The 21,283-nt window shown below is 35.8% G+C and overlaps 1 pseudogene; it reads right to left on the bottom strand.

Moving 5' to 3' along the window:
* Positions 1-269: 269 nt before the first annotated feature.
* Positions 270-21,283, bottom strand: part of LOC116138428 — a 50,614-nt pseudogene continuing 29,600 nt past the window's right edge.

The following is a 21,283-nucleotide window of genomic DNA, read 5'->3' as shown; positions in this document are numbered from 1 at the left end:
AAAAACTACTATTAATTCCCAATATTTCCAATTTCAAAACAAAATTTCATACACGACTAATGCTTCAATTATTACACCTCAAAAGCAATAAGAATGGCCTAAAAATTGAAGCAAGTTCATTATCTATGTAAAGCTTTGATACTATGTTAATTTATCACAAAATTGAAAGCGTAAATCGACTTTTACAATTATACAATACGATGATGAACCCTATCAAATTTATAATGTTCAAGGGTTTGGCTTGAGCAGTTGAATCAATACATCTATCTTTACTCAAGGCATTGGGTTAGAAAAGGTTTGCAGGTGGATATTACTCCAATTGCCTCAACCACATTCAGGATAAAGAAAACCATTTGGTCATCTGCATATGAGTTTTTAGTTTAAGAATTAAAGTAACTCTACATTTCTATATTTGCTTTTTACAATTTGGAAACAGAATGTATGAAAACTACTTAAATCAAAGAGCCAATGTTATAAAACAAGCTACTAGGGGTGGTGTATACATCAATGGTACTACACTACCATCTATCATATTAATTAGTTGTATAAATGACATAAATACATTAGTTTGTGATATAACTAATTTGACGTGTCTGTTGGATTATGAGAATTTTTACTAGATGTTATACCTTCATGATATTCTATTTTTTTCTAAAACAAACATAACGTTGAGCGAACAAGCATTCGTTGTGAGAAATTTTATATATTCATACCTAGGAGAAAGACAACATCTTGACGCTTTTGTGCCTAAGAATATTTACAAATTAAGACCGAAATTAGCGAATTACAAATAAAAAATGCTAAGAGATTTAAAGATTTAATTTACTGTATTATTTTGTAAGAAAGTATTACATTTTTCAATATGATTTAATGAATTCATTCCTATTTGTTAAAAAAATTATTCATGACACTTCCACTGCAACTCCTCCAGTAGGACCAATAGGTTTGAAAAGTGACATTGCAATTGTAGCAATTCCATTAGCAGCTCCTCTTTGATCCTGGTCCTTTTTTTTTTTTTTTTTTTTAAACCATATTTGATCAAATCAATTTGAGATATAGATATACACGAAAATTGTCTACGAATCGTGAACTTTTTTCATTAATGGTGGTAATAAACACTAAACGATAATTTTACAGTTCTCAATGTAAAAAATAAGTCTGTATTTTAGAAAGTAGGACTATATATCCACGCTTGAAACTGATTATATATATAATTTGGAAATGTACCACTGCTCCATTTTGTAGAAGAAACAATCCTGTTGTAATGGACACCTTGTTATCAGGAAAAAAACATATTAATATAAAGTATTAATTTTGAAAATATGTTACCTGAAGGAAAATTATTAATTAAATTAATGTTAGCTTAGAGTTTCTTTTCATCCTTACAGATAAAATATTCTTCGTCACAAAAGCGCAGTTCAGAGAGAAGGCAAGTGTGAATCCTGATAACATTGCGGTAAGGGCAGCTTGTCAAAAGAGGTATGGATAAAACCTATGGATAATAAATCAAGTCAACTTAAACATGCATGCAAATATTTTCAGATTTTTTTTTTCATAAATAAACATTTTAAATTAATGAAGAAACTAAAAGAAATGCTAAATGGTGTTTAAGATTTGAATAGTATTATATATATAAATTAAAGTCTTTTCATAAAGAAATTTATACAAAGTGACGCGACATAAAATGAATGAAAAAGTAAATATAAATATTTAAAACTTATTAATTGAGGATGGATGATTTTTCACCCTTGCAATGCGTGCAAACCGTTATTAGTCCAAAAATCCTCACCACAAATGGATGCAAACAAAGTTGATAGATTATAAGGCTGAACCAATAATTAGGAAAAAGAATTCATATTGTTAAAGATGATTAAAAATAAAAGAGGAATATCATTGCATGCAAGAAATTTGTTATTCTCTGACGATATTTGTTCCAACACAGACAACTTTCATCGAAAAAACCACTTGCTCCGACACCGACATGCATCACTGAAATATTGTTATCTTTCTACGATTATATATTAATATGAGTATACATTTTAGACCTGTGATTGCAAGAACTTAACCAACATCTTCAGTTGAATAATTCAAACCTCTATACTTCCTAGGGCTAACACCCTACAGTGAAAAAATCTATAGAAGTAAGAACAGTTTCATCTAATCAATTAATTTGATTATTAGCAGAAGTAAAAATATTATTCACCATCTAAAATCAGATAGATAGGTACCTCAATGTAAGCCATATCACGAAGTGAAAAGAGACAGTAAACGAAAATGGAAGACATCAACGGCCAATTCTTCATTAGGCTTTTCTTAGAACTAGATGCCTTTATTCTCTCACCTTGTTTCTCAAATTTTGAATTAGACTCATAGGATGCAGATTCCAAAGCATCATATAAGACATTACAAGATATATTACTCTCTTCATTGTACATATGCAATGTCTCCTATAATAACCAAATATATTTAAGGACAATACTTCAAAAAAATCATCTGCAAAACGAATATTGATACAACCATCCAATCATGGAGTAACATGTCAATGCGAGTGAGATAGACTTCCTCTATGATTGGATGATTATACCAACATCCATTATAGGGTATAATCATCCAATCATAAGGAGATAGATCAGGATTCTCTCTTGATTTGAACTTTTACTTGAGTTTTTAAAAGCTTGTGACCGATAGTTACAAAATAGAAATATATTAAACAATAAATAAACCAAAAATGCACAAGTATTATGAGATCCGTAAAACTCAAGAAAGCTCAGATAAGGAGAATACCTTAATCAGGAAGATCGATTTGGTTAATAACGGCATCAAGGATTCACTATAATAAGTCATAAAAATTAACAATAATAGAATTACGTACTGGAAGCTAGCAAGCAAAAATGGTTACCCCCAAAACAAAGAGTGATATACAAAGGTAGGGCAAGAAGTATGGAAATCTGCATTAATTTTATATTCAGAATCAAAATATTTTAAACATCTTAACAGAAAAGATTTGAATTAAAAAAACAAAGTAACATTCACTTTCCGAACAAGGACTCTTTGGAAAATATATTTGGATTATTTCTCTGCTGGTTGAATTGCAAAATTATCCAGAAAAATTAGAAAGAAAGAAAAAAAAAAAAACACTTCACAAAAGAAAAACAAAATGGAGATACATGATCAAAAGAAAAAAAAAATGCTTAGAGTAATCTTGGCTCTATTTTCATTAGATACATATAAATTTAAAATTGGATCCACGTTACAGGGTAAGAAAAATTGTTAGACTTAAATAATCAAATTAGATACTGATACAATCACCTGTAGTCAAACTCAATCCACAACCAACCAGCAATAATTCTCACACAAGAAACTAACACACAGTCAATCCACAACCAATATAACGCAATAAACAGAATATGCAATCTCAGCACTATTTGTATTAATCAAATAATAGAAAGATAAATGGGAAACAGATGAAAATGGAATGAATTGGAACTGTAACCATAAATCCTGGCGTTTCGAGGAGCCAGGAACCTCCACTATTTTATCAACCAAATAAGCTGAATACTGCTGCTAGACTCTACCTGTTTATATACTATCCCCTTTCCACAATTGCCCTAACTCACACAAATCATATTCTCCTAACAGACTCCTACCTATGACACCTGTGAATTGTGGACCCTTTCCCTTAACAACCTTCTTAATGTCTATTACGCCCCTTAAGGGTGTACACTTTATGCACTATCGGCTTATCAATACCCCCCCTTCCCCTCTTTGAAGAGTCATCTTGTCCTCAAGGTGAAACTGAGGAAACTGCATTTTAATCACGTCAAATGGTTCCCAGGTGGCTTCAAACTCAGGTAAATTTTGCCATTTGATGAGAACCTCCTTAGACCCATCTAATAGAGTACGCACAGAGAGAACAACCTCTGGTTGGACCAATAATTCCAAGTCTTCAAAGAGTGATTCCGGAAGGGGCTGGATGGGCACCGATTGATGTAAGCTCTTCTTGAGCTGAGAAATATGGAAGACAGAATGAATATGGGCTGTGGGGGGCAGATCCAATTTATAAGCCACTGGTCCAATTCGTGGCAAAACAGTGTAGGGACCATAGAAACGCGAACTGAGTTTTTCATTCAATTTCCGGGCAAGGGACTTAAACCTGTAGGGTTGTAGCTTCAGAAAAACTGAATCACCAAGCTAGAAGCACTCGTCTCGCCGATGCAAGTCAGCATTGTGCTTCATGTGAGCTTGAGCCACAGCTAAATTATCCTTAAGCTCCTTTAACATGGCATTTCTCTCAGTCATTTGGACATTGATATCTTCCATGGCTGAAGGGCAGTCTGTGAACTTTAAAAGTGTGGGGGGGGGTCTCGTCCATAGAGGGCCTTAAATGGAGTCATTCGAATGGAGTCGTGATAGGTTGTGTTATACCAATATTCTGCCCAAGTAAGCCACATAGGCCACTACCGTGGCTGAGAACTGCAGAAACAGCGGAGATATGCCTTGAGGCACCTATTGACCACCTCCGTTTGCCCATCTGTCTGTGAATGGTAAGCCGAACTAAATCTCAGAACAGTGCCGGTAGCTTTGAACAACTCCTGCCAAAATTGGCTCATAAAAAGTTTGTCTCTGTAAAAAACAATGGAATTAGGGAAACCGTGGAGCCTGACTACTTCTTTAACAAATATGGCAGCCACATCCTTTGCATGGTAGGGGTGACCGAGACTAAAAAAATGGATGTACTTGGTAAGGCGGTCAACGACTACAAAAATGGTATCCACTCCTTTTGAACGTGGTAGTCCCCCTATAAAGTCCATAGAGAGATCCTCAAAAACCTGATTTGGAATGGGCAGGGGCTGGAGGAGTCCGGCTGGTTTTAATGACAACTGTTTATTTAGTTGACAGGTAGTGCAGGCCTTAATATAGCGTTGTACATCTCCCCGAATGCCCTCCCAATAAACTACCGAATAGACTCTCTTGTATGTTTTGAAGAACCCCGAGTGGCCTCCACTAGGACTCTGATGAAACTCAGCCAGTAATATGGAGACAAATCTGGACCCTTTTGGAATAACCAACCTGTCCTTATAGAATAGGCAACCCCTACAGAGATGGTAGTTAGGTCGACTAGAAGAATTAAGGAGAAGGTCCTGTATGATTTCCTTGAGTTTCGGATCTGTTTGGGCCTCCGATGCCATGTCCTCATACTCCGAAAACTGTACCACCGATAGGGGTGTAAGGTTGGCCAATTCAGTCCCATCTTCCCGTCTTGAAAGAGCGTCTGCTACTCGGTTGGAAACCCCTGGATAGTACTGAATTTCAAAGGTAAAACCCATCAGCTTGGAAATCCATTTGTGTTGCTCCGTGGTTTTCGATCTTTGGTCCGTTAAAAATTGGAGGCTACGTTAATCAATCTTAATTATGAATTTTCTGCCAAGCAAATAGTGACCCCACTTCTTGACCGCAAAGACAATGGCCATCAATTCTCTTTCGTAAACTAATTTCAACTTGGTTGTAGGGGAGAATGCCTTACTGAGGAAGGCTATAGGTCGAGACTGCTGTACTAACACAGCCCCAAGACCTCTTTCGGATGCGTCTGTCTGAATTTCAAACGGAAGTGTGAAATCTGGAACAGCTAAAACTGGAACAGTAGTCATGGCTTCTTTGAGCCGATCAAAAGCCATTTGCGCCAGATCATTCCAAATAAAGGAGTCTTTTTTCAGTAGCTGAGTGAACCGTACCCTTTTACGAATCTCCGATAATAACCTGTCAGCCCAAGAAATCCTCTCAATCCTTTCACATTCACAGGTCGCGGCCATGACACCATGGCCTCAATCTTTTTCGGATCTGCCTCTACTCCTTTTTCTGAAACCATGTGACCCAAATACTCTAGCTTAGATTGGCCAAACGAGCATTTTTTCTTGTTAACAACTAGCTTGTGTTCCTGCAAAATCTGAAAGGTTAGTTGTAAATGCTGGATGTGTGTGGAGATGCAAGGGCTGTACACAAGGATGTCATCAAAGAAGACCAAGATGAATTTACGGAGGACAGGCCTAAAGACTGAGTTCATTAAAGCTTGAAATGTTGAGAGCGCATTAGTGAGTCCGAAAGGCATCACAAGGAACTCGTAATGCCCCTCATGAGTGCGAAAGGCTGTCTTGGGAACATCAACCTCTTGCACCCTAATTTGATGGTATCCTAACCTTAAATCCAGTTTTGTGAAAATCGTTGTCCCGGCCAATTCATCAAGTAACTCTTCAATAGTTGGTATTGGGAATTTATCGGGTATTGTAATATCGTTTAATGCCCAGTAATCCACACAAAATCGCTAACTCCCATCCTTCTTTTTGACTAATAGGACAGGGCTGGCGTACGGGCTAAACACTAGGCTGTATAATCCCGGCAGTCAACATTTCCCCAACCAGCTTCTCGATTTCATTCTTCTGAAAATACGGGTATTTGTAGGGTCAGATATTGGGTGGTTTGGAACCTGGTTGAAGTTTTATGGCATGGTCATGGGCCCTATGGGGTGGTAATTGAGGATTCTGGTCAAACAGATGGGGGTAACTATCTATCACCTCTAATATTCCAAGGTCAGTTTCCTCCTGCATTGGCTCTTCCTTTAGCCCTATAGCTCCAAACTCCACTACGTAGCCAGTTCCCGTAGCATGCAAAGACCTGACCATAGTTTTCAGTGAGACCTCAGTCTTTACCAGTAGAGGATCCCCTCGCAGTTTTACCCTCTTTCCTTCCCAATCAAATTCCATCGTTAGACTCTTCCAATTGGCACTCACATCCCCCAAACTACTCAACCATGTAATTCCCAACACAACGTCTGCACCTCCTAATTCAAACAGAAAAAACTCCTGCTGGATCTCAAGCCCCTGGAGCTTCAGCCTCACTGCTTTACAAATTCCTTCTCCCCGAATGGTACATCCATTCCCAACCATAACTCCAAAAGGTCTCCCCCTTATCCACCTTCAGCCCTAGCTTCTGTACAACTTCATGGGAAACAAAATTGTGGGAAGCCCCATTATCCACCAACACCACCACACTTTCATTCCCAATCTGCACTTTTAACTTCAAAGTTTTCCCGACGAAATACCCACTATGGAGTTCATCGAAAGAGCTAAGGATTTACCTTCACCGTTGGCTTCCTCATCAGTTTCTGTCTCAACTTCTGGTGGGTTTGTATCTTCGTCATCCAGAAGTAACCGCACTTGCAGAGATCTGTTTTTACACCTGTGGTTTCGCCCAAATTTCTCGTCACAGCGGTAACACAGCCCTCGCTCTTGCTTGTACTGTATTTCGGCATCGGATAGTCGCCGAAAGTTGTCGTTCCGGTTGACGGACCCCACAGACTCAGTTGCTTTCTCTCTTCGCTCAGGTCCTTTGTTGAAGTTTGACGAAAACGAAAGGGGATCTGGGGGCTTTGTTCTGGAGTTCCACCAATTAGTACGCGTGGATTCCAGGTTTGGGCTGACCCGTGAATAGGGCTCCCCTCGGCCCATTTGATTTTTAAATGGCCTGGGCCTTTGTTTTTCAAGTACCCAATTCCTTTCCTCAACCCTGTGGGCTTGATCCATCAGCCCAAATAATGAAGTGGGCTGAGACAAACACAACTCTGCTTTTATTTCTTCCTTTAACCCATTCGCAAAGATTCCCTTCAACAGATCTTCACCCAGATCCTTCAATGGCGCAGCGTTGGCTTCAAACTATTCCCTATACTTTGTGACTGTCCCGTCTTGCTTCAAGGCTACTAAAGCCTCATATGCAGATCCCTTAAATGATGGCCAAAAACCATTAATCAATGTTATTTTGAATGCTTCCCATGACTGAAATGGTGCTCTGGATTCCACCCATTGATACCAGCTCAGAGCTCTCCCCTCCATGCAAACTGTTGCTGCTTCCACCATTTCCGTCTCTTGATAACGGTTGATGGTAAAGTAACGATCTGCTCTGAAAGACCATCCAAACGGATCCTCGCCATTAAAGACTGGCAACTCTAGCTTACGTGTGTTCTTTTTATCTTCTTTCCCACTGTATTCCCGATCTAGTTCCTATGTCTTCCTTTACTGTATTCATCTCCTTCTCTACGTTATCCATCCTATTCTCCATTTTAGATTTTACCATTCCCTACTCTGGCTCTGATACCAATTGATACGATCACCTGCAGTCAAACTCAATCCACAACTAACCAGCAATAATTCTCACACAAGAAACCAACACACAGTCAATCCACAACCAATATAACGCAATAAACAGAATATGCAATCTCAGCACTATTTGTATTAATTAGATAATAGAAAGATAAATGGGAAACAGATGAAAATGGAATGAACTGGAACTGTAACCATAAATCCTGGCGTTTCAAGGAGCCAGGAACCTCCACTGTTTTATCAACCAAATAAGCTGAATACTGCTGCTAGACTCTACCTGTTTATATACTATCCCCTTTCCACAATTGCCCTAACTCACAAAAATCATATTCTCCTAACAGACTCCTACCCATGACACCTGTGAATTGTGGACCCTTTCCCTTAACAACCTTCTTAATGTCTATTACGCCCCTTAAGGGTGTACACTTTATGCACTACCAGCTTATCAGATACTTACATAATAATAACTTTGTTGGCCAAATGGCTTAAACTAGGAAAAAGAAATTAATGTGTCATGAATATTTTATAAATATTACAAATTACCCCCTAAAAATGGAACATTTTTCAATAATAGTTGAAAAAAAAAAAACTATTATCTGCAAGATGTATTTGTTTGCATAAGAAGCTAAAAGTATAGAGATTTACCTAAGCTAGAAAACCACCAATAGTTGGACCAATGATCAATCCTATGCCCCATGTTGTACTAACCTGAGATTAAAATATACACTAGTTCTAAATTTTGATGCAACAGATTTTGTTAACTCAAATCAGTCGTAGACAAATAATTAAGCTCATTGTTAACAATCCTAGAGCTTGGTATTCTTCTCGGAAAACTTCAGTTGCATATGCCTGGAAATGAAAGAAGTTATGCAAGACGAGAGAAAGACTTAATCCACCCTGAGCTTTTGGTCCAATATTCAAGATCTTGGAACTTACAAATACCAGGAAATATTCCCTTCAAATTAACAACTGCTAATCACATCCCAACTCCAGAACAACATTTTTACGTAGAGACGAGTAAATTATCTATTCTTCTCTTATGTGGGTTAAACACTTGTCAAAATTAGGAAGGTAAATTCTAGTAGTTTAAACTACTAAATCTAGAATAGTATGGCCAAACCTCAGGCCAATAAATGCAATTATCTCTAAGTTATAAATATTGGAATTTCAAATTACTCAAATAAACAAGCTTTCAATACCTTGATTGGTCCAAGTAAACCATTCAAGCTCCCAAGAAGAAACCTTATGATAATGGCCATCCAAAAATTTATACTCAGCCCAAAAAGAGTATTGAAAATAACCCTATAACCAAATTTTAAGCCACATAATTAAAAATTGTTTGAAAGTTAAGTATCAAAATCAAGTTATACACTTACCCCCCAAAATTAAAAAAAAAAATAAAATAAAAATAAAGTTATATATATGGGAAATTAGTAACAATCCAAGAGTCCCAAAAATCATTATAGGTTTTTGGCCATATCAGTCAGCAATTTTTCCCCAGAAGTCAAAGCTCTGCAAAGCATAAATGAAGATCCTTCGAGGTATTAAGAGGAAATAAAATGCAGTGATTATAAGAACAATTGTTTTTTTAATACATTTATATATGCCGATATTAAAGAGGAAGAAATGGAAAATAACTCACCTACATAGCCAGCATAGTAGCCTTTATCTTCCTCTCTTTTCGAAATATGAAAATCCCTAACTTGATATTCAATAATAAATAAAAGAGAAAACCTGTAAAAACCATTGCATTAACAAGAAGTTTTGAAAAGGTTCTGTATTTCCATAGATAGGAGAAGATACTATTAAGGAAGTTGACCAGCAGTTTTGTGCAATTAATCAAGTTTGATAGACTCAAGGATGTTTACTTTCAATTTTTTATTGGTGGGTTCATTGGTAAGCAACGACTTATTCAACTAGGCTTATGGTAGAAGAGCTCACTAGTGGAGAGCTTATAAGAGCATAATTTTTATGAAAAGATTGTTAGTTTGTTTAGTTAGAAAAATGTAAAAGAACTTTGAGGTCTTAGACTACCAAAAAAAAAAAAAAAAACTTTAATATAGGAGAAAGAATAAATCAAATTTATGAAATAGGAACAAGATTTTTATAGAAATTCAATACTTTATATAAGCTAGAAACAATAAAACATTTCATTTAAAATCCTAGAAACACTTTTGAAATGCAACAAAAATATCTAAGATTTTTTCAAAAACGCTTCCAACTTTAAATAAATTATTTCGGCCATTAAATAAGTCCAACCAAAGAGGTTCTTATTTTAATCACACAAATGGATGGCAAGAAGTATTCTAGATACTCCATGAAACATTAATATTACCAAAGAAGGAATAGCATGCTAAAACTGTTGTCCATGCCACTTCCTCTTTATATATATGTATAAACAAATGGAAGATAACAATTACACTCACTATGATATTGGCAATGCTGAAAAAATTAACTCAAAGAAGAGAGTATAAGAGATGATATACAAAAAAAATTTAAAGAAAAATTTGATATGTGACGGGATCCCTTACCAGTTCCAAGGGCAACAAGCCATATAAGATCTTTTGATAGTGATAATCTGCAAAATCAGAGCCTCATGAAATATGATGGCAAAGAAAATGGAAATGTCTATAAGATAAATTTTTACCCCAAAGTAAGTCACAGTTAGTCAATTTCATTATGATAGGAAACTGTCCTAATATGTTAGGAAAGAATTACATGAAAATGCATCTTACTTAGAACAAATAGTAGTCCAAATCAATAATTTCATATAATATAATGGCTGAGATTAGACAATAGCAATAATGTTATTTTGAAGTCATAAATAACATAAATTATGTACCGGAAGCCAGCAAGAAGCCATAGTTACTCCCAAAGCAATAAGTGATATAACAAAGCAGGGCACGAAGTATGGAAACCTGCATAAATTTCATGTTTCAGAGTACCATCATACTTTTAACATCTTACAGAAAGAAAATGAAAAATAATAAAATGACAAGAGCTAAAGTTTACTTACTTCCCAAATAAAGATTCTTTAGAGAATATGTTTGGATACTACTCTGGCTAGCTGAATAGTGAAAGTTATCCCAAAGGATAAGTACCTTGCTTTGCAAACAGAAAACAAAATGAAAAGGACATGGGCACATGGACTATGTGGTGTATGGGGATGTTAACAATAGATATAAAACTTTGTTTTAAAACCCGGACCAGAGGGCAACTCGTTTTGCTGCCTGGGTCACAGGTCAACCAATCCAACTGGTTGGACCAGCCGATTGGACCGATGATATTAGCGACAATTTTATTTTTAAAAAATTACATATTAATCCCTTAAATTTTAATATATTACAAAAATTCCCCTTAAAAAGTTCAAATTAGTTCCTAAGTTTTTTATTTATTTTAAAAATACCCCAAAAATTACCAATTAATCTCTAAACTTTTGACATATCTCCAAAACACCCCTATAAGATTACAAATTAACCCTTATAATTTTAAAATATTACAAAAAAAAACCCCTAAGACCTGAACCGGACCGAAGAAGCTGTTGAGTCCCGGTCCGATCTGGTTTTAAAACAGAGGATTAAAATGAGATTGGAGAAGATACTTGGACAACTAGGGAAAAATCCTCAATGATTGGCATTTCATAAGGACTTCAAATTACTTGAAAATGGAATATTTTTCAATAATAAAGCAGAAAGGAAATATTATCTACAAGATGTATTTATTGGCACAAGAAGCCAAAAATATAAGTACCTGAGCAAAACAATCACCCACTGATAGCCCATGATAAGTCCTATGCCCTATGCTGTACTCACCTGAAATTAGACTACAGTTGTCAACTCACACCGCAGTAAAATACTTTTATTCATACAGAAATATGCTTACTCCTGGCAATCCTAAAGCTTGGTGCTCTCCACGCATAACTTCAGTTGCATATGCCTAGTAATGATAGAAGTTATGCACCAGTACTGGAATTACGTGGAACACGAGTAAACAAAGAATCTCGTAGAATAGAAACTTTCCATACCATTACTATTCCAAGTAAAGCAGTTATACTCCCAAGAAGAAACCTTGTGATTTTCAGCCATCCAAAAGTTTATACTAACCCTAACGAGAGAGCTCAAAACAACCTTATGACAAATTTTTAAGCCCAATAATTATGAAAATTTTGTACATAAGATGTCTGAAATAAAAAAATTCCAGAATTAATTGCCAAATATCACTATCAAAATTTGACAGGAAACCAGCAGTTACTAACACAGAGATGTTCCCAGACAATATTACGGGTTTTCAACCATAGTGGTCAGCCACCACTCCCCATAAGACAGATGTCAAAGCTCTGCCAATCATGAATGAAGACCCTTCAAGGTATTAAGAGGTTTTTTAGGATTAATTTTAAGGAACTGAAATCTGATGAATAAGCATATCTATATTAGAATACGCCATCATTAAAGAGGAAGTATAGAAGATACACTCACCCACTAAGCAAGCATAGTAGCCAATATCTTCCTCCCTTTTTGCAATATGAAAATCCCTAATCTGAAATTAAATAGTAAATTAATAGAATGTTTTGGAAAGCAATGCAAGATTCAACAGAATGACAGGTAGGCTTTGTTTAATATTGTTGTAGATAATCATGCAAAATCTTACAGATATTGCATGATTAAGTGTATAAATCTATAATAGGATATTAGGATTGTAATCAATACGTAATAGGAACAAATCTGTAAAATAGGAGTGTATAAATCTATAATAGGATATTAGGATTGTAATCAATACATAGGACACAATCTGTAAAATAGGGAAGTTAGATTTTTTTATTCCTAGATTAGATTATTTATTTCCTAGATTATCTTTATTTTCCTATATATTGATGTATAATTTGTCAATACAATATGAGAAAATTACAATCGTTCTCTGTTTGTAACATGGTATCAGAGCAATTCTAGGTTGTTTTTTTTCAATTCGTTTTTTTTTTTTCTGCCCAGTGAGCATTATTTGTGAGTCACCCTAGAGTGGCCATTTTTTTTCCTCACCGTCTGCCTAGGAAGCCTCGTCTGCCGATCGACCATTCCTTGAATCCGGTCACCAGAAGAGTTCCTCAGTTTCTCTGCCAGTTCAGAACAGTTTTGTCGGTTTCTATTGGTACAGTTTTTGTTTGTTCTGTTGATATAGAGTTCTTTCTTTGAAGATTTTTTTTTTGTTGGCTATTTTTCGTCTTCTTACCATGGCTGATAAGTCTAAATTGATATGGTTCCTGTATGTCAAAAATTACGGACAAACTTATGGGTCTGATAACTATTTTGATTGAGTAAGACAATTCGTCTTTATTTGCAAGCATTGGTAAGATGATCATCTCACCAAAGATTCATCTGAAACGATTCAAAACAAACATGGTTGAGAGAGATGCCCGGTTGTTCTTGCAGATACGGAACTCCATCGACAGGTACTTGGTTTAATTAATCATTGTGAATATGTGAGGAATTGATGGACTATCTAGATTTTTTGTATTCTGGGAAAGAATGTTTCTCGTATTTTTGATGTATGCAAAGCTTTTTATCGAGCTGAAAACAAGATAGGTCTCTTACGGCCTATTTTATGGATTTTAAAAGGATATATGAAGAACTTAACATCTTCTACCGGTGAGTGCTGATGTGAAAGTTCAACAAGCTCAACGAGAAAATGGCGATTATGAGTTTTCTAGCTGGACCCTTCTGAGTTTGAATCTGCAAATCTCAAGTTCTTGCTAGTTCTGAGATCACCTCCCTCCAAGACATATTTACTAGGTTTCTTCGTACAGAAAGCACTCCATCTGTTCAATCAAGTAGTGCTCTTGTAGTCAAATCATGCCACTGGGCGTTCATATAACAGGCAAATAATAGAGGAGGGGGTTCGAATTATCGTGAGAATCGAAGTCAGAGTCAGGAGGGATTGTGTGCTACTTGTCATGAACCTGGTCATACAAAGCGCACGTGTAAAAAGTTCAAAATAGCCAGAAGCCTCAGTCAGCTCATGTTGCACTACTGATACTTCTGAAAAGAAGGTTATATTTCAGCTGTGATTTGCCAGTTCCTCAGTCATCAGATTCTTGAAGTCTCTCTACTTCTATCATGCTCTTGCCGAGTCAGGTAAACCAAATACATGTCTTATTTCCTCATCCCCCAATGGGTCTTGATTCGTGTGCCACAGATCATATACATTAATCCTAGTCTCTTTTCCTCATATCAGTCACATAATTCCTCGCTATGTTACTTTAGCTGATGATCAACTTCTTGTGTTCTTGGGTCTGGGTCTGTTACCCTACTCCGTTAATTTCCCTACCTCTGTATTGAGTCTACCACAGTTCGCTTTTAATTTAATTTCTGTAGTAAACTCACTCGTGCTCTTAAATGTTCATCTCTTTTTCCTGATCATTCGCCTTTTCAGATCTTACGACAGCAGATTATTGGTAAAGGACAGAATCTGAGGGGCTTTACATCCTTGACACAAGTGCCCAGAACCATTGCATGTTCTATATTTCACCCCTTTTGAGGCGCATTGTCGGTTAGGACATCCTTCTTTACCATTGTTAAAGAAACTATGCCCAGTTTATAAATTTCTTCGTTAGATTGTGAGTCATGTCAATTTGCCAAACACCACCGTCTTTCTTCAAGTCCAAGGTCAATAAACGGGCTAGGTCCCTTTTGAATTAGTTCATTCAGATGTTTGGGGTCCGTGTTCTAGTATGTCTAAACCTGGATTTAAATATTTTGTTACCTTTGTTGATGACAACTCTCGTGTAACTGGCTTTATTTAATGAAAAATCGTTCTGGTTGTTTTCTCATTTTTGTGCCTTTTGTGCTGAAGTTAAAACTCAATTTAATACTTCTGTCCAGACATTAAGAAGCGATAATGCCAAGAATATTTTTCGAGTCTTTTCAGTCTTATATGAGCCAGCATGGCATTCTTCATCAATCCTCTTGTGTTGACACACCGTCCCAAAATGGAGTAGCCGAGAGGAAAAATAGGCACCTTCTTGAAACCGCTCGAGCCCTATTATTCAAATGCAAGTTCCTAAACAGTTTTGGGCCGATGCAGTTCCACGGCCTGTTTTCTAATTAACCGCATGCTCCCTCTATTCTGAATGGTTCTACTCCTTACAGTGTTCTCTTCCCGTCTAAGCTTTTGTTTCCTATTCCCCAAAGATATTTGGTAGTATTTGTTTTGTGTGATGTCACCCCAGAAACCAAGTTGATCCCAAATCTCTAAATGGTTTTTTCAGGTTACTCTCGTCTTCAGAAGGGATATCGATGTTATTGTCCTAGTCTTAATAGATATCTGGTGTCACCTGATGTTACTTTCTTAGAAACACCCCTTTTTTCCCACTTCGTCTACCTATACACGTCAGGGGAGGACGATGACTTACTAATCTATACTGTCACATCCCTACCAGCTACTCCCACACCGGTCTTCCCCACCTACTGTTCCTCCTCAGGCACCACCACTTGTCCGTCCACTAACTCCATTCGCATTGTCTATTCTCGTCGACAAGAACCTCCTGTACCGGTCCCTTCGTCGTTAAACCTAGCCTCCAGTGATCCCGAACCTGTGTTCCTCGTCAAGAAACACTCAGACTTCATGTCCTACCCAAGACTCTTCGTCGTTGGATCCAACCTTGAAGATCTTGATCTTCCCATTGCTCTTCGGAAGGTACCGTCAATGTACTTATCCATCTCTTCATTTGTTTCTTATGATCACCTATCATCTTCTTCTTGTTCTTTTGTGGCATCACTAGACTCTGTCTCCCTTCCTGCACTGTCCTGAGCCTTATCTCATCCTGGTTGGCGTGATGCTATGATAGAGAGATGAATGCTTTAGATGTTAATGGTACTTGGAACTGGTTGACTTCCTATTGGAAAGAACCTATTGGATGCAAATGGGTTTTTGCTGTTAAAGTAAATCCTGATGGTCAGTGGCTAGCTTTAAAGCGTCTTGTAGCTAAAGCTATCTCAAACTTATGGAGTGGATATTCTGACACTTTTTCCCCTGTGGCTAAATTGACTTCTGTTCGCTTATTTATCTCTATGGCAGCTACTCATTCCTGGCCATTACTCAGTTGGACATAAAAAATGCCTTTTTACATGGTGACCTTCAAGAAGAAGTCTATATGGACAACCACCTGGATTTGTTGCTCAGGGGAGTATGGGAAAGTTGTCATCTTCGCAAATCGTTGTATGGTTTGAAACAGAGTCACGTGCTTGGTTTGAAAGTTAGTGAGGTAGTTGCAAAGTTCGGAATGACAAAGAGCAAGTCTGATCACTCAGTCTTTTACAAACAATCGCAGTTGGCATTATTCTTCTTGTTGTATATGTTGATGACATTATCATCACTGGAGGGACACTACAGGGATTTCATTACTTAAGTCATTCTTCACACTCAGTTTCATACAAAAGATTTAGGAGTGTTGAAGTATTTCTTGGGGTTGAGGTAACAAGAGCAAGAAAGGCATCTTCCTCTCTCAAGAAAATATTTACTTGACTTATTAACTGAGACAGGAAATTGAGTGCTAAGCCATGTAGTACCCAATGTTCCTAATTCGCAACTTACCAAAGATGGTGAACTATTTGAAGATCCTGAGAGGTACAGAAGATGGTTGGAAAGTTGAACTATCTAACGTTCACTCGTCCTAATATTGCGTACTCTGTCAGTGTAGTAAGTCAATTCATGTCTTCTCCTCCTGTTATCATGGGTAGCGTATAACAGATTCTTGTTTATCTGAAAGGAGCTCCAGGACGTGGTATTTTGTACGGAAATCATGGACATATAATATTGAGTTTCTCTGTGCGATTGGGCGGGTTCCAAGATAGATAGGAGATCCCTACAGGCTACTGTGTTTTATTGGTGGAAATTGGTCTCTGAGAAGTAAGAAGCAAACTGTTGTGTCCCGATCTAGTGCAGAATCGGAATATAGGGCTATGCCCAGTCTGTGTGGTGAAGTATATGGATTATAGTTTTTGACTGAAGTTGGCTTATGGCCTCTTTCCACAAAATTGTGGTGTGATAACCAAGCCGCTCTTCATATTGCTTCTAATCCCGTATTTCATGAACAAACTAACACATTGAAATTGACTGTCATTTCATTCGTGAGAAAATACAGCAAGGTTTAATTTCTACGATATGTGAAACTGGAGAGCAATTAGGAGATGTTTTTACTAACTTTGAATGGGGTTCGGATTGATTATATTGTAACAAGCTGGCATGATTACATCTATGCTCCATCTTGAGGGGAGTGTTGTAGATAATCATGCAAAATCTTACACATATTGCATGATTAAGTGTATAATCTATAATAGGATATTAGGATTGTAATCATACGTAATAGACAAATCTGTAAATAGGAGTGTATAAATCTTAATAGGATATTAGATTGTAATCAATACATATAGGAACAAATCTGTAAAATAGGAAGTTAGATTTTTTTATTTCCTAGATTAATTATTATTTCCTAGATTATTTCTTTATTTCCTATATATTTATGTATTATTTGTCATACAATATGAGAAAATTACAATCAGTTCTCTGTTTGTAACAAATATTTTTCCCAAGCAATGGAGGCAAAGCAGAAAAATCAGCAACCAGATAGTCCACCTCAAACTCATAAAGATGTATATAAAAAAATTCAATAATCAAATCTGACCACCATATTCTATACCCATCCTGGATTGTACAGCTTTAATTAGTTGCAGAAACTTGTTGTCTACTTCTCAGTAATATTTCTCCAACTAGAAGTGATCAATCTTGTCACTACAAATCTTACTTCTTGGTCGTTATTCACTCATCTTGTTCTGCTAACATCATAGCGCATTGATTAGTAAGATGCTTCTGTATTTATACAAAAATCATTCAATTGTTTTTTCAAATCTCATTGCAGCTCGTGTATTGTCACTGAACCAATTTCTACGTCTGTCTATAACTCATTTTAATAATTTAATCATCTGCATGCAGAGTAACATTTCTACTCACCATGAAATAAAGGAAGGGAAAGAGTGATGATACTGACAGTGCTGAAAAATTGAAATGAGAAGGATCTCAATATTATGGATAATGTACAAGATAAATCAAATAATTAAGAAATGCTTAACAGCAGCTAAAACAAGTGCTGCAGGAAACGACAAACCACTGCAAGAGGGCATATAAATGAATTTCAACCATAAAGAAAAAAGGTGCATGCTACCTTAAATCAACAACAAAACCTGTTTACAGTAATAATGAAGTTCACCACAACCACAAAAAGCAAAAGTTCTTTATGACAGATTGAAAGGCAGACTCAACATCCAAGAAGGAGATCACAATTTATTCATTTATTGATGGGAAGACATTAAGTTGAAAACAATTCACAGATGTAAGCTGGGGGTTCAAAATTAAATCTTCTAATAAAACAATTCCTGTGGTTTCTAACTAAATAGAAATACCTTCAGTTAGCTTTTGTTGCTGAACCACAAGGGAGCATGCCAACTTTTTCCCTTAAGTAGTTTAACAACCGAATGGGTGCAAAATTGTCAAACTATAATTAAAATGAGAACCACAAAAACTCCAGTTTAAGTCACCCTATTCATTAAACTATTTGCAAGTACAGTGCTCCAATGGACATAATTTCTCACTTCTGTTACAAACAAAAAGAAATGCCAACAGAACCATACTGCAAGAAAATGTAATGAAAAAATCACCTTAATATGATCATTTTTTCCATCTTCCAGTATATAATAAAATAATTTTCCCTTTCCCATATACACTCAAAAATTCTGTTATCAATAATGTTTTTGATAATGTTAACCGGAACTATTTGCATGCATCTCCATTTGCATGTATGCAGAACCCTTCAAACCTAAAGAGGAGCAACTAAAAATGATGAAACCAATACCATTCTTCAAATTTCGCAACCTGCCTAAACCATATCATTCCAACTATGCAATTCGTGGAAACAAAGAGAAATTTAAGATGCTCAAAAGTATAACCTGTGATGAGATATGACAACTTACAATTACAAACCGCAACAAACCACAAAGAAATGATTTCCCGAATGGGTAAACCTTGTTCTAACTCTTTGAGCTTATCAACCTTACAGCCAGAACAGTTCTCATAATATATATTCTTCTTCTACAGTGTCTCTCTACACTTCTCCTCTGACATACTTGTATCAAGCCAGCACAAGATACTGCCCCAGATGTGTGAAGCTGTAAAACAAAATCTGAAAAAGCACTCTGCACTTAGTTACATAATCAGCTCAAAAACTAATCATCCGATAGAAATTAATAATACATATGTAAAGGTACAACAGAATCTGAAATAGCACTCTCCACTTAGTTATATAATGAGCTTGAAAAGTAATCATCATAAAAGAATATATATGTCCATTAAATGGTAAGGCATCTCTTGCACAATTGCACTAGACATTAAATCAATTGATTAGGAGTTAAAAAGTTGCTTGGAAAAGAATATGACAAAGATGCTTTTGCTTTGTTTCCATGTTAATTGAAAATAATATATAGCATCCACATATTTTACAAGATTTTCACTTAAAACATGTGGATACAATATAATATCATACCATGCTAGCAAGAGCAACACATAAAACATGCTTGTCACCATCAATTCATGATGTAATCTAATTAGCTTTTAAAACAAATATCACAAATTTTTTATCTTAAGTACTATGGTATTGACTTAGAATTACCACATAATTATAAAATAATTAGATATTAAATAATAAGTCATAATAACTTCATATCACTTCAGAAAAAAATTTGGAATAACAATTATAAGTACTTAGTATGGTGTTACTCTATAATATTACAATTAACGTCTGTCTTCAATACATGAATGTAAAACTTATACACAATACAAATAACCACCATATAGAGGTCAAGTATCGATTTCAAAGGGAAGTCAAACCATTATTATTAAACATCAAATGAACAATTCAAACTGTTAAACTTCCAACATAATGAAATAAAATAAGCTTTCAAACATGTTCCAAGTTTTATACTTGAATATTCATACAAATAGTAGTTACAATGGCGAGGTTAAGGACAATAATGCATACTTCAATCAAACAAAAAATTACCTGCTTTCCTCATATTGTTGTATTAGTAATACTATGTACACAAAGTTGGACTCCCAACTTTAGAATTAAACTAATATGTACTTCACTTATCACATCATTTTACAATTAATATGGTACTACCATATCAGCTGACTTATATAGTTAGAAATTCTAAAGTCAGGATTCTAACTTTATAAGTACAACATTACTCAAATTTACACTTCACGCACGCGTCCTTCACTCAAAAAACGGCACCTCACAATCACATGACCGATGACCGTTTAAAGCTTCGCCCATAGTGATCTGATTAAGACAAGTAGCACAAACAAAGCAAACCAAAATGTGAGAAAACCGATCAGGAAACCTAGCAAGCGAAATTCAAACTAAACACCAAAAGCTTTAATACAACATTTCAAGAAAAGTGACAAAAAAAGCTCATCTGAATCGTAATCCTGATAAGTTGATGGTAAATTAGGGCACGATTTTGGTTGGACATTGATTCGAATGGGTTGTAAGCAATAATTTACAAGAAGACAAATGTACCTTCAGTGGCCATGTCAGATTTCCGTAATTCCCACGTGTCCGTACAAAAGCTTCCGTCACCGAGAGAAACATAAGCGCAAATTGGAATTTATTCGAATTCGTTCCTCTTGAAATTGAAAATTTGAAAGACATAGAAAACCTCTTGAAATTGACATTACAAATGCGATAGGAGAAGCCTGGATTTGGGAAATTTTTAAGTTTAGGGTTTGTTTAAAACTTGAGGGAAGATGAGAGAAAAATAGCCGTTGTTAATGAAGAAATTTTGAAAATAATTCAATTAGAAAGGACTTCAACATTTTTTTTCTATATATCTCACATTAATAAACACTCACAAATAAAATATATAAAATTAAAAAATAAATAAAATCTAAAATTTATTTTTAAAAGCACATAATTTTAAGACTAATATCATTAATTAAATTAAATGGATCAAATAAAGTAGATTAATTTGTCTAATTAAAACGTTGCACATGCATATTTCATCCAAAATGTATCATGAAATTAATACAAA

The sequence above is a fragment of the Pistacia vera genome, unplaced genomic scaffold (genome assembly GCF_008641045.1).
Source record: "Pistacia vera cultivar Batoury unplaced genomic scaffold, PisVer_v2 Contig11, whole genome shotgun sequence".
Classification (NCBI taxonomy): Eukaryota; Viridiplantae; Streptophyta; class Magnoliopsida; order Sapindales; family Anacardiaceae; genus Pistacia; species Pistacia vera.
Note: the sequence above shows the minus strand (reverse complement) of the source record. Positions and strands in the feature narration are given on the sequence as shown.